The sequence below is a fragment of the Onychostoma macrolepis genome, chromosome 03, assembly GCF_012432095.1.
Source record: "Onychostoma macrolepis isolate SWU-2019 chromosome 03, ASM1243209v1, whole genome shotgun sequence".
NCBI lineage: Eukaryota > Metazoa > Chordata > Actinopteri > Cypriniformes > Cyprinidae > Onychostoma > Onychostoma macrolepis.
Genome location: NC_081157.1, coordinates 3374769 through 3388529, shown reverse-complemented (window position 1 = coordinate 3388529; position 13761 = coordinate 3374769). Strand labels below are relative to the sequence as shown.

Here is a 13761-nt window from a genome sequence, read left to right as displayed (position 1 = left end):
GACTGTGCTCGGGTCACTGCACACACAGGAAATGTAGACGGAAATTCTTGGGAAAGACTACAAGTATCATCAGCTTTACCGTCATTCCCTACAATAGGTCTGGGAAAAACTTGACCTCCTGCCAGGTCAGTTCCCAATATGAGACCCACCCCTTCAAACGGTAACTGCTCCCGCACACTGAGATGAACTAATCCATTCACAAGATCAGATTTTAAGTGTACCTGATGGAGAGGAACACTATCACACCCCATGTCAATACCACGAATTAAAACATCCGTGCCAGTGTACAAACCTTGCGAGAAGGGCAGTAATTCTTTTAGGACAAAGGACTGTGCTGAGCCAGTGTCCCGCAAAATCACAACAGGCTGATGCTGAGTGTCAGACAAGTAAACATTGCCAGAAAGGAGAAAAGGTTGCATGGACTCATCCTTAATTACAGATATTGTTGGAGCCATTCGTTGTAAAGTTTTACTTGGCCACTGGGTGGCACGGTATAATTGTAGCACCGGTGTAAGAACCAGGTGTGTGTGTGTTGGTAATTGGGAAGCACACAGTTTTTGACCACGCGGCAGAGTAGCGTGCAAGAGGGACTATAATCTTAAGCTGTGTCCTAGAATTTGCTCACTTATATTACTTTACTGGAAAGCCGTTACAGATATAGTTTGCAACAACGCAGTCTTTTTAGTTTTAGCCTCAGCATTTTTCTTTTTCTAAGCTTGACACTCAGCAATCAGATGACCTTGGTCACGGCAGTAAAAGCAGGAACGTTTGTCTCTTCCACCTGAAGAGGCAGACTTGTTGTCCCTATTTCCATTACTTTTTGACATATACGGAGATACACGTGACAAATCTTGTATCGTATTTTTATTAGCAAGCGGAATATTTGACGATCGGCCAGACAGAAACACATTATGGTGCGTCAAAACTAATTTGTCTGCTAACACAGCAGGATCCAACCACAAATTTACTTTTTGCTCATTTAAATGAATGACGACACCCTTGGAAAGACAGGTATATCGATATATTCTTTATAAGCGATACGATATGAAGCAATACCGTTAATATCGATATACAGTAGTTTGATACGAGCGCATCTGAAAATATTCTAGGGAGGACACAGACTGAACTGTTGCGGAGAAAGTGCATAATACAATTAGTTCTAAACATGTGACAAGCTTTATATGAAGGGCTTTAAAAAAAATCATACGATATAATAGCCTATAGTTTATAGTTTCAGTTTAAAGCGGCTCTGACAGAAAGGCTGTGTGTGCCGCTGACAGAGACGCGTTGTTTAATGTGTTTGAGACGTGCTGTTTTCCTTAATCCATTAACTTACATTTCACAGGTATATTCTCCATCTGTAAATGTTAGAAAGCCACGGAAATATTTCCATTTTGCTGTCAGAAGTGTGAGAGCTTTTGCTTTGCGATTCTCCACTAAACTTCACAGACTTCATTTAGAACGAGCAATAACTCTGACTAAAATATACATTTTGCTGAAATATTTGTAGTTGGACAATAAATGTGACGTGTGTAGAATTTTAAACATACAAGTAAGTGTATTTGTATGATAGCACTAACTGTAAAGTGTAATGGGGTAATCAAAATAGCCTTTTTACTCAGTCCGTGCTTTTTTTTTATTTTCAATTTTAGTTTAGTAAATTTAACTTCTGCTTTAAAAGCATTATTTTTGTTTTTAGATCGCAATGTTACAATGTTAGAATATAATGTGATTTTAACCCTTTTTGCACATAATATAGGGCCTACATGCTTACATTCACTTTATTTGTTTAATCCAAATACAAAATACCGAGATATATACCGTATACCGTACATTAGCCAAAAATACAGAGATATGAATTTTTGCTCATATCGCCCATCCCTACTGGAGAGACACCATTTTTCAAACATTACTCTTTTCTCTCTCTTGCAAATTCCACATGCGTCTGTCTCTCTGACTTTGCATGCACTCGAAACTCTTGGTGATATGCCTCAGGGACCAGTTCATATGCTCTGAGAACAGCGGCTTTAAGGACCTCATAATCGAGAGACTGCTCAATTGGTAACGACGCACAAATCTCTTGAGCTTTACCTGCCAAACTACATTGCAGTAATAACACCCACATATCATTCGGCCATTTAAGCTTACCTGTGACGCGCTCAAAAGCAACAAAGTATGCATCAACCTCAGACTCGCGAAAGGGAGGCACAAGCTTGATGTATTTACTGACATCAAATTCCTGAGCATCCCTTACATTTGAGATTACGGGTGCAGGAGGAGAAGACGCGGGGGAAGAAACAGAGGGAGGTCTGAGCGGAGCGTGAATGGGTTTCCTGCTCATCTCCCCCGACCGTAATGCTAAAGTTTAACCTCTCTATCCGTTTCTGCCTCTACCACTCGAGTTTTAAACGTAAACTTTCATTCTCCTGCTTTTTAACTTCAAGGTTTAAGTCTTTTAAACTAATTTACACCAGAAGCAACCTCTTCAGCCAGGTTCTGTCGTAACTGCAGGTTGTTCCTCAACTTCTGGTAAAATGCCATCGCACACAAGCTGTTCAAACAGAGAATCCTTAATTACTTGCTTTTCTCTTATTTTGCTATTTCTATATTAACATGAAAAATGACGCACAGTCAGTTCATCTGTTCTCATCATAAATAAAAATCCATAAACCCATATGCTTGTCCTGTAGGTTCATTTTTAAAAAATGAAAATGAGAACAAAAATAGAAGCAATTAAATGTGTTGTTATAACTAAAATATCAAAATTAAAATGACAGGTAATAGTAGATTATGACGGAATTTAAATGTTAAAGTCTAACGCAACCTCTGATTCTAACTAATGAATCTTTAACTTTGAAATCGGTATGATCAACTTTTTGCCTTTTACAAAGAAAAATTGGATTCAAAATACAACAAATGTTGAAATATTGTTAAAAATATAATTATTGATTTACCTCTGAAAAATACATATTTACAATGTAGAAGTATCAATCAATCAATATAACAAGGTCAATATAACCCTTCTAATTAAATTATTATTTCAGTAATATAATTTGTCCCTACTGTGTTTCAGTAGGGACAAATTTGTGGAGAGGACAAATATTCCAAAACTTTCTGAAAATACAATATGATAATTAACTGCACAATTACTAGAAATGTGTACCTTGGATATTATACAATATGCATACATACAATTTATTTTGGAAAAATTTATTTTTTCAAGACTTTCCAACTCTGGCTTTGGACCAATTCTGTAGAAGAAGAATTTATTTTAGTCCAGACCTCCGCAGGGAAGAGAACTTTAATTGAATACCCCTGAATTGTATCATAAAGAAAGACATTATTTATATGGTTTTGTAATATCTGTCACATTTCCTTATGTGTCATGGTAGATCAGGTAGATCTCTTATCATAGAATTGCATTACAGATCAACTGTTATGTATAATGTAATGAATAAAAACCTAAGTAACAGGCTGGATGTACATTAACCTTACAAAGCATATCATAGAAGATCATATATTTAGTCTCGAGCTTCGTAATTAGTTAAATTCATGAGGATTTTTAATGAGATTTTAGCAAGCCATTAAATCACTCAAGACTTCAGCAATAAAGACTTGTGAACATCGCTGTGTGGTTTCTCCACTGAATGGATCTTCATATGTATCTTCAGGTGACTTTTAAAAGCAAAACTCTTTCCGCACTGATCACACGTGTGCAGCTTCTCTCCAGTGTGGATCTTCTCATGTGCTTTCAGAGATCCTGACCGACTGAATGTCTTGTCACAGTGTGAACACTTGTGAGTTTTCTCTCCAGTGTGAACTCTCTGGTGCAGTTTTAACTGTCTCGCTGTAGTAAAAGTCTTCCCACACTCAATGCACAAGTACTCTCTCACACCAGTGTGAGTTTTCTGATGTTTATGTAAACTTTGAATCTGTGAAAAACTCTTCCCACATTCAGAACATGAATGTGACTTCTCCTTTGTATGAACTGTCAGGTGTTTCTTCAGGTTTGATAACCGACTAAATGTCTTCCCGCACTGATCACACGTGAACGGCTTCTCTCCAGTGTGGATCCTCATGTGTTCTTTAAGATAATCTTTGTATGTGAAACTCTTCCCACACTGTTCACACGTGTGTGGCTTTTCTCCAGTGTGAACTTTCTTGTGTTGTTTAAGGTGTGCTGATTGCGTGAAGCTCTTTCCACATTGGTCACACATGAACAGCTTCACTCCAGTATGAACACTCATGTGACCCTCAAGACTAACTTTGTGTGAGAATCTCTTTCCACACTGATTGCACATGAACGGCTTCACTCCAGTGTGGGTCATCATGTGAATATTAAGATTATGTTTGTATGTGAAACACTTCTCACACTGATCACATGTGAACAGCTTCACTCCAGTGTGGGTCCTCATGTGAATATTAAGATTATGTTTGTATGTGAAACACTTCTCACACTGATCACATGTGAACGGCTTCACTCCAGTGTGGGTCATCATGTGAATATTAAGATTATGTTTGTATGTGAAACTCTTCCCACATTGATCACACATGTGTGGCTTCTCTCCGGTGTGGATCCTCATGTGTTTTCTAAGATGTGCTGGTCGCGTAAAGCTCTTTCTACATTGGTCACACGTGAACGGTTTCTCTCCAGTGTGAACTCTCATGTGACGCCCAAGACTTTGTATGTGAAACTCTTCCCGCACTGATCACATGTAAATGGCTTTTCTCCAGTGTGAATTTTCATGTGTTTGTTAAGTTGTCCTTTTTCTTTGAACTGATTTCCGCACTAATCACAAGTGAACGGTTTCTCTCCAGTATGAACTCTCATGTGACCTGATGTAATAGCAGAAACAAGACAGCTGCTGTGAAACATAATCATTCTGGTGTGCTTTTATGAATTAATTGCATGAATGAGGTACATTGACATGTCAGTTATAGTTTTCAAAAATATTTTAGGCACAAATTATATAAAAAAGGATAAGCGTATAGAACAGCCACTGGCTCAGCACCCTCCTACTTCCACTCACTTATGACAATCTACATCCCCTCCAGAACGCTGAGATCTGCGAGTGAATGACGCCTCGTGGTGCCATCACAGAGAGGCACAAAATCACTTTCCAGAATGTTTTCATTCACCGTTCCTGGCTGGTGGAATGATCTTCCCACCCCTATCCAGACTGCTGAATCCCTGACCATTTTCAAGCGACACTTGAAAACTCATCTCTTCCGTCATCACTTGACTTCATCTTAAAAAACAAAAAAACTTTACTCTCTTTCCTTAACTTTGCTCTTTTTCCTTAACTTTGCTCTTTTTCTTTATCCTCTCCCTTTCTAGCTAACATTTGCTCGGAACAATGCCTGTAACTTTGTATTACAAGCATTTCATGTGTCTGTTTGCCTCTTTATAATGTATCGCTTATTGTATTCCACAATTGTAAGTCGCTTTGGATAAAAGCGTCTGCTAAATTAATAAATGTAAATTAAATTTTGTTGTAGTGAGTACTATCAATCATCTAATGTTAAGTTAAAGGGACCAAACAGATCTCGCCCCCCATTTACTTCCACAGTAGGAAAAATAAATACTATGGTAGTCATTTTTGGGTGAACTATCCCTTTAAATTATTCTTACAACCCTGACGGTCTGGAAAGTCCATTTACTTCATATGTTGCTTATTGCTTAAAAAAATATAACAAAAAACACAATGTTGTGTCCAACATACTAACTTTGAAAAATACTTACTGTTCAAAAACTTTTAACTGGTAATGTATCATATTATAACGTGACATTGATCCCTTTTTCTGGCCTGTCAGCAATATGCTGCCGCAAATTTGAAAAACCTTTCTGCAAGATGAGCCTACCTTCTGAGATGACATCAGGACAGCCTGTATGAAGAGGGCAGGGTCTGAAAAGCACAGAAAAGAGCACAGTATGAAAACATTGCATTCACTGCAGTACGGTGTTCGTTTCTAATCAAAGAAAAGACCAAATGGGTGCAAAAAGAAAAGACAACTGTAAAAAGTTAATTAATTAATTAATTAATTATATTATATTATTAGATAAACAACCGAAAAGAAACAAAAAATCTGATCCACAAAGGTCTTGTTAAATCTGAGCATGGTCAGTTAAAAACTTAACATATTTACAAATCTTTTATATCATTACGATATAATATAAATTATTTTTTTAAATAATTTTATCGATAAGCAATTTACGTTTTTAGACACCTTAACGGTAACCTTCTCCCAAACCCAAAAAAACGCATTTAATAACGAATATAAAACATAATAGACAGAAATATGTAAGGAAATGACCATTTTAGTAACAACATAGCATTACAAAAAAATATATATTTTTGGGTTGCTAATCCCATTCCTTCCTTTAAACCTAACTACAGCCATTTCTTACAGCAACGTAATGCTATAAATAAAAGCATGATGGACAGACAAGTGCAATCCCAATAATTTACTGCAAAAATGTCAAAAACATTACCAAAAGTAGTCCAAATGATGATGCGTTGCAGCTGCAGGTGAAATACAATAGTTTTGTGTGAAGTACAGAGCAGAATTTAAATTGATGATCGATGGAAATATTATTCAGATTACCATCCCGATCCACTCCGTGAAAGCTTGCATCATTCAAACGAACCTCACCAGAAGCACGGCATGACGCACTCTGTGACGAAGCAGGCGAGGACCAATGAGCGTTCGATTATACTGCTGTAGTCATTTGAAGCGGCAAATTTTGAATTTGAATTTAAAGTCGCTGTGGATTGATGACACAGTTGCCAAATCCGTGTATTATACAGGATTTTGGGCTTCTTTTTTTGTAAAGTTGCGTGAAAAAATCCCCGGTTGCAGGTTGCGGTTTTTTGGGCTTATTTAAAAAAAATATGGTTGCTTGTTAGGAAAATCTGACAACTTTGTTTCTTTATTTATGTTTGCCGTATTCTCCAATGCATTGATTGACACTCTGTCTGCTCGCAGTTAATAGCCAACCAGTGCAATAATATAAGTGCTGTAGCGTAATTCGCAAAATCCTCCCCCTCATTGGAGAAAAATTACATTCAAAAAGAAGGCGCGTGACGCTGTAATCAAAGTGATGATAGAAGTAGACGTAAAGGAATGGGATGACTTTCTTTTAGCCTAATTTTTACAATGTTTTTGTAATGTATTAATTATCACGGGCTATAATAAAAAACAAGTTGTCATATCCTAATACTGAGTAAATACATTTGGTTCAAATAGTATGGCAAGATGTATTAAAATGTATTTTTTTTTAAACCACATTATTAGATTACCTTTTGACTTTATGAATACACATAAATGATAGCTTAATGATTTTTTATCTTTTTTATAATATTTTTAATAATTTTATATAATATTTTATTTTTTTATATAATATATTATAATTTAATATATCATTTAATATAATATTTTATATTTTTTGTATTATTTGGCTTAATTTTAATTTATTTGATAGTTATGTACAGTATACATTATTTTATTAACAGGAAGAAAAACCTGTTTTTGACCTCAGAATAAAGCACTTTTCCGTTGTACATGGCTGTGGGGACGAGCAGTTTTGTGGTGCTTGGAATTCTTTATAATTAATTCAAAACAAATACTGCCACATTGATGGCTCAAGAAGGTGTAATTGTTCAAAAAACACATTGTTTCTTTAATAAAAAAAAGTCATATTGGGAATGTTATTATATGACTAAAAGAGGACCATATGGGAACGTTATGTTTAGGTCCCAAATGTCCTCTGTGTGCTATGTGACCATAGAATTACCAATACAGAACGTCCTCCTCAAGTCATATTTGGAACATTATTATATACTAAAATATGACCATATGGGAACGTTCTGTTAACGTCCCAAATGTCCTCTTTGTAACGTTGCTATATGTGACCATAGAATAACCAATATAGAACGTCCTCCTAAAGTCATATCTGGAACGTTATAATATGACTAAAACAGGACCTTATGGGAACGTTCTGTTAATGTCCCAAACGTCCTCTTTATAACGTTGTTATGTGACCATAGAATAACCAATATAGAACATCCTCCTAAAGTCATATTGGGAACAATATTATATAACTAAAAGAGGACCATGTGAGAACGTTCTGTTAACGTCCCAAATGTCCTCTTTGTAACGTTCTTATGTGACCAAAAAATAACCAAAATGGAACGTCCTCCTAAAGTCATATCTGGAACGTTATTATTTGACTAATAGAGGACCATATGGGAACGTTCTGTTAACGTCCTCTTTGTAACGTTCTTATGTGACCAATAAATAACCAATATAGAACGTCCTCCTAATGTCATATTGGGAACGTTAATATATGACTTAAAGAGGACCATGTGAGAACGTTCTGTTAACGTCCCAAATGTCCTCTTTGTAACGTTCTTATGTGACCAAAAAATAACCAAAATAGAACGTCCCCCTTAAGTCACGTAAGTAACATTGAGCACCAGCACTTTCATAACCAAAAGAGGACGTTTTAGGAACATCCCTAATGTTCTGTAGAGGTTCGGGACTTTCGTCACCTTTAGGGAACTTTTAGGGAACGTTGCGCAAGGTTGCGATAACGTCCCCTCCTACGTGGGTACACAGTAGCCAGAGCAAGAGATAGGACAGATTTCTTTTGCATATCTGACAGTGTAACATTAAGCATATGTATTTCAAATGAGTTAAACCTGTATCCTGTTTTCTGAGTAACATTGAGAAAATCACTATATATTGTAGCGATACCACCGCCACGACCAGTCTGACAGGGTTCATGTTTATAACAGTAGCTTGGTGGAGTAGACTCATTTAGACCAAAATATTCATTTGGTTTAAGCCAGGTTTCAGTCAAACAAAGTACATCAAAACTATTATCTGTGAACATTTCATTTACAATAACTGCTTTGGGTGTGAGTGATCTAATGTTTAGGAGCCCAAGCTTTAGAAATTGTTTTTGTTCATTTATTTTGCATTTTTCAGGTTTAATCACGATCAGGTTTGTCTAGATCCTACATTAAATTTATATGTTGACCTCACTATTCGGGGAACAGATACAGTCTTTATAGATTGGACAACGCAAGTACTTCTGTCATTTAGGAGGGTAGAGCAAAAGTCATCATAGCAGTTATTTGAGAATTGGCTTACTAGTCAGATGGAGCGTAGCGTCCTGGAGATGTTGTCCGACAGGAGTTCCGCTCCGACTCTGCTGGGGTGCAGGCCATCAGCACGGAAAAGCCTAGAACGCTCCCAGAAAAGATTCCAATTATTAACAAAGAGCAGTTTCTGTTCTTTACACCATGACAATAACCATTCGTTTAAAGCAAAAAGTGTACTGAACCTTTCGTGTCCTCGTCGATACAAGGGAAGCGGTCCTGACAAGATGATCGTCGTCGCGGGCGATGTGCTGCGTACCGTCTCGATCAGGCCCTCTTCAGTGTCTCCGTCTGCCGCAGCTTGGTGTCGTTAACCCCCACGTGCAGCACGACAGCGCCGATGCTCTCATCGCCCTTCAGGATCACGGGTATCTGCGCAAAAACATCGAGAACACGAGCACCGGGGAAACAGTGAGTGTGCACTTTACCTTCAGCTAACGTAGCACGGACGTGCCGGACGATGGAGTATCCGACGATCACAGCGGCACATTCCGTCTCGCGGAGGGGAGCGAAGCGGTTCCGGGTGGAGATCTCGAAGACCGGAGGGGCGGAGGGGGAAAGGTCATCACCCAGGGCCTGGCTCGCGTCTTCCGCTGCTGGTGGCCTGTGCAGAGAAACACACGGAGTAGAGGTGGTGGGAGTGTTAGCAGCGCGCTGTATACTTACCCCGGACTTGTGAGCGTCAGCCCGGGATGTTTCCAGTGCAGCTCTTCGCTCTCTCAGCTGGGCCTGCTTCTCCACCAGGTCGCGGATCTGCTTCTCCACAGCCTCCAGCTCCAGCTGCACCGAATGTAGCTTGAACGTGTCCTCACCTGCACTCAGAGGTGGACACAAATCCGCCATTTAAGCAAGTAACAGTGAAACAATGGCAATGTGTGTAATAGAGTATTAACAATGTAAGCGAAATTAGCAGCAACCATGCTGGCAATGCTAACTGGCTATAAGCTAATAGCAGACTCGGGAAGAAAAAAATAAAATAAAAGTAGTGATAACAAGGCTCTGATTGCTTTTGTTGTAGAATGCTATAGGGCAGAGGTCCCCAACCACCGGGTCGCGACCCACTACCGGGCCGTGGAAGAATTCCTACCGGGTCGCGAGAAAGTTCTGGGGAAAATGTATATAGATATGACGCTCTGTTATTTATTGTGCATAAATGATTTTTCTAATTACTCTTTATTTTCGTTGTATGCGATTGATATCGAGTAGCAATTTGACGATGGTTAAATTAGTAAATAAAAGATTGATCTGCTTAAACGGATCGCAGTTGATCCGTGATATACGGACCAGGTCCAGACCCCACCGTTCGGCATGTGATTCGCAGATTAATTTGCCAATTTACACGTTCAATCTATTTGAAACCAAAAGAAGAAACGAAACAGAACTCAATTCGTTACTTGCGCTGTACTGCACACACCAAGCATGCACAAGCTTAGAGACGTGTTTCAGACAGTGCGGCATACCGAATTGATTCCTCTTTCATGTATTCATGTAGTTTATACAGTAGAAGGCGAGCCAATGTATATCACACAAGCAACGTGCAAACTTTGCGCAATAGTTATGCCGGTGAACGTCTTAACTTCAGTCATACAGAAAGTGAAAGTAAAAAAACTGACGGAGCATTAACAGCGCATATTATCTCAGAGACAAGAGACGAATCTACTTCAACATGTGCTGATAACAGTATAAATGAATAGAGCTGTTTTAAAGACCCTATCCACAACACCTCCCCACCCCCCCCGGTCCGCAAGATTTTTTTCAAACCGTAACCGGTCCGCGGTGTAAAAAAGGTTGGAGACCCCTGCTATAGGGGATATAATCACACGTTATAGAAACGAAAATGATAGTGTATAAAAATGATCTTAAGATAGAAAATCGTTGATAAGAAATTAACTTGACGGAGCTCAAGCTCAAAACACGCAGTAGCAACCATTTAAAGCATATGCCTTGTTGTTTGAGCAATAATTTCCTCTCTTCCATAGGTTTCATCCTGAATCCCCTACACCTGGACAGAGGGTGAGGCTTATTGTGCAGAAAACACTGTTTCGCTGGGTTTACCTTGTTTTTGAGTTCACTAGCAGCTGATGGATTCTCAGCAGAGACCTGAGTCTTGTGTGTCGTGACAGCTCTAGGAAAAACAGGTTTGTTTGGTCTGCGAGACTCTTCCTGTACAGTCATAAGGGAGAAACTTGGATCGTTGCGTATTTTAGCTTGCTGACTTACAAAGTCTACTAGGAACTTGAAGGGTGGAAAAGAAACCCTGTAGTCCTCTTTGTATTTAGATCCCACTGTGAGCCACCTTTCTTGTAAGCTGAATGGCAGCTTCTGTATTATTGGGTTTACTCCGCGTGATGCATCTAGATAAGAAAGACCCATCAGATCACCATCCTGCTTAGCTGCTTGAATCTCCATGAGCAAATCTCCCAGTTCACGCAGTCTGTGACTGTCTCTGTTCGATATTTTGGGAAAACTCTCCAATCTCTTGAAGAGAGAACTCTCTACCATTTCCGGTGAGCCATATGTCTCGTAAAGTCTGTCCCAGATCAGACGGAGCCCTTGTAGTGGATGATTTATATGAACAGCCCTAATTCATCTCGCATGCTCTGCTGACTTTCGCCCCAGCCATTTAACTAGCAAGTCCATCTCCTCGCTTGGTGAGAGGTTAAGGTCCTTAGTGGCATTTATGAAGGATCCCCTCCATGCTCTAAAAGTCTCTGGATGGTCATTAAACAGCGTAAGGCCAGTAGACACCAATTCACGTCTTGCGATAAACTTGACGACATCGGGTATTTGATTATTTGCATACGAGTTACCTTGATATGGTCCAGCTTGTGAGGGGGTAGCTGACTGAGTCTGAGAATAGTCAAGCGATCACTTGCCTGTCTCGGCGCCTTTCCTCACTGCCTTGAAATGCTGCAGATGCTGGGTGATAGATATCTGGAGGTAATGGGGAGCATGCCTCATGCTGAACCGGGAATGTAAAGCGTACATGCGCTGATTGTGAGATGGCAGGGTACTGCACGCTCTCTGAATTAACAGGCTGAGACTTGGGTGGCGTGGCATAAAAGGTACTCTGACCTTCCTTCTGCAAATGGGATCCAGTTGACTGTGTTTGTTGCACTTCTGAAGTGCTTATGCCTCCGTTATCATAAAATGGCCCATCCAGTACTGGCATTGTGGATCCACAACACTATTCGTCTGTTCTGATACGTACGCCTGTGTGCGTTCGGTTGTGTCCTCTACAGGTAATTCTCTCACACTTGATTTCCCTCTGCTTTCTAGCTCTGCAGCCGTTTCTAAGGCCTCCGCCTTTGCTTGTATAGCAGCAGCTCTCTTTTCCAGCCTTAAAGTCTCTAGTGATGCCTCAAGCTGTGCTTGTCTTATTTTCAGTTCACTCTCTTTCTTAGCAAATGCTATTTCTGCCTTAGCTGCTTCCGCTTCTGCTCTAGCCATTACGGCAGCTGTGTTTACAGCTGATGAGCCACGTGAGTGACACGATGAACATGATGCATTTGATGCCCGCCTCCGAGATTCTGACTTGGAGCTTGACTTGGACATAGTAGAAGAAAGATCACGTTATGGCTGGCTTGCTCCCCGCCGTGGAGTCAGAAACTTGAAGTTGGTCACTGAAGATATTCGTTTTACTGTTCTGCCCTCTTATCAAATGCCCTGCTTGATTTGGCAGACAGATAACGCCTTCCAATAACAACAGACGCAAGGAATCTTTTCTTCAACTTTACTGTCGATCTTGGAATAACGTAAAACTGTAAACATACAAAAAGTTCACAATGACGTGATCACATAAGCCATAACAAGCTCTTTATACAGAAAATGACTAGCATTGCACCATCGGAAGTTGATCGGACAATTGGCACGATAAAGGCAATAAGGTTGACATCCGGCATATAAAGTATAACGAATTAACTAACATACAGCACATAGAATCAAATATAGAAATGGTTTCATACCGAATGTGCCTTCGGATCAACTTAAATCGGGAAGTGATAGCAGCCATGACCGCATGGTCTTCTCTGCTGCTGCTGAAGATCTGACTCGTCATTATGACATCGTCATAAAAGGACTCTACAACATTACATGCAGTACCCAACTTTGAACAGAAGAGGGCGCCTAACTATAACCTTTAAATTAAACTAAGTATTGAATGTTCTTGTAGAACAGCACAGCATTAGTATTGCATCCTTCTCATGGACATGAGTTCATGACTGAGTTCAATCTCTTTTTTGGCTCATTTTATCTGTAAAAGAAAACCTGCCTAATAATTCTGCACACCTGAAATAATGAGTTTTTGACTTTCAGCCTTCATGGACAATTATATATCACTTAGAAATGATTAAATACAAAATCAATAGTAGTTATTAAGATTGATGTGGTTTGGAATTGGTAAAATGTTCTTGGAAAAAAAAATATATAACCAGAATATCAACTTGCCTAATAATTCTGCACACAGTGTAAACCATATACATCTTAAAGACGATTACTAAATGTCTATTTAATATGAGACAGGACAATATTCTAAAAGAATTGCATATGAGCACATTTAATAGACATGAACAGACATCTGAGTGAGTGATGTATGTGT

The 13761-nt window shown here is 39.2% G+C and overlaps 1 pseudogene; it reads right to left on the bottom strand.

The window, feature by feature from the left end:
* Nucleotides 1-3069: 3069 nt before the first annotated feature.
* Nucleotides 3070-11481, bottom strand: LOC131536775 (gastrula zinc finger protein XlCGF8.2DB-like; annotated as a pseudogene).
* Nucleotides 11482-13761: the final 2280 nt, after the last annotated feature.